Below are 1,146 nucleotides of genomic sequence, written 5' to 3'. Positions count from 1 at the left end.
TCCCGCCCCTTCCTGACACGTGTACTTAAAAAATCGAAGATTTTCTTTTTCTCTCACCCTTACGAATCTACTATGTACATACAAGTGTCTCGAATTTATTTCTCCGTTAAAAAGTTTCCCGTTAGATTCCTCCCCGCGAGGTTGCCAAATGTACTTTCTTGCTCCTTCATTTATCCTTGCTTCTCAGCCATACGTGAAAATTACATGCGCTCGATCACGCGTGCGTTCTCACTTGAAAATTCTTGGGACATTTTCTGCTTCTACTTTGTTCTTTACTCCTGTCATATGACTTTTTTTTTTCTTTTTCATGCATGCACACACGACACATAATATGTTTGTGGATTTTTTTCTTTTTTTTTTTTTCGTTTTTTTTTCTTCCTTTATAACGCTACGGCCCTAATAATTCAGCTACCACAACGTACTTGGGATTCTTATGTCTCGGGATAATTACTTGTTATCGCCTTCGTTTGGGTTATTAGACACGACATATTGGTACAAAGGTACGGTAATTGCAAACTGGAGGCCGCGGCGGGCCGGTCAGTCTCATAACAAAACTCTTGAAACTTTGCGTTCGCTTTTCATTTCATGTTGTATACTTTATTTATTTATTTTTTTTTTCGGTCATCTGAAAATTCTTTTTTGTATTCCTTCTGCTTATAATCTTTTTCCATACACGAATTGCCCCGACTCATTTGCGCTGTCACGCACATCCTCTCTCTCTCTCTCTCTCACACACACACACACGTACTCGCACACGTATTACAATTTTCTCACTCGAGCGTACATACCGTTCTACGCTTTCTCCGTCATGCACTCTCCGATTACATTTTTTCACTTTGCATACACACGAGATGATAACTTTTTACGATTATTATACCTTAGAGATATTACAATAATATTAATTACTTTAATAATATTTAATAATTATAGTCGAGTAGATGATCAATGAATGAGGTGGAGTCTGTACAATATGCGCGATGTCCATGATTATCACATGTAATAGATTATTAATTTCTGTAACATTTAACCATTTTACGGGTGCTGTATGCTATCCTCTAAGTTACCTATGACAATGGTAGGTAGGTAGGTGGTGGGGGTGGTAGGAAAGTGGAAGAGGGACGGGGGGGGGACGGGGGGGGGGGGGTT

The sequence above is a fragment of the Cephus cinctus genome, unplaced genomic scaffold (genome assembly GCF_000341935.2).
Source record: "Cephus cinctus unplaced genomic scaffold, Ccin1 Ccin1_scaffold1184, whole genome shotgun sequence".
NCBI classification, from domain to species: Eukaryota; Metazoa; Arthropoda; class Insecta; order Hymenoptera; family Cephidae; genus Cephus; species Cephus cinctus.
The sequence above is the reverse complement of the archived record's forward strand: the minus strand, read 5'-3'. Positions refer to the sequence as shown.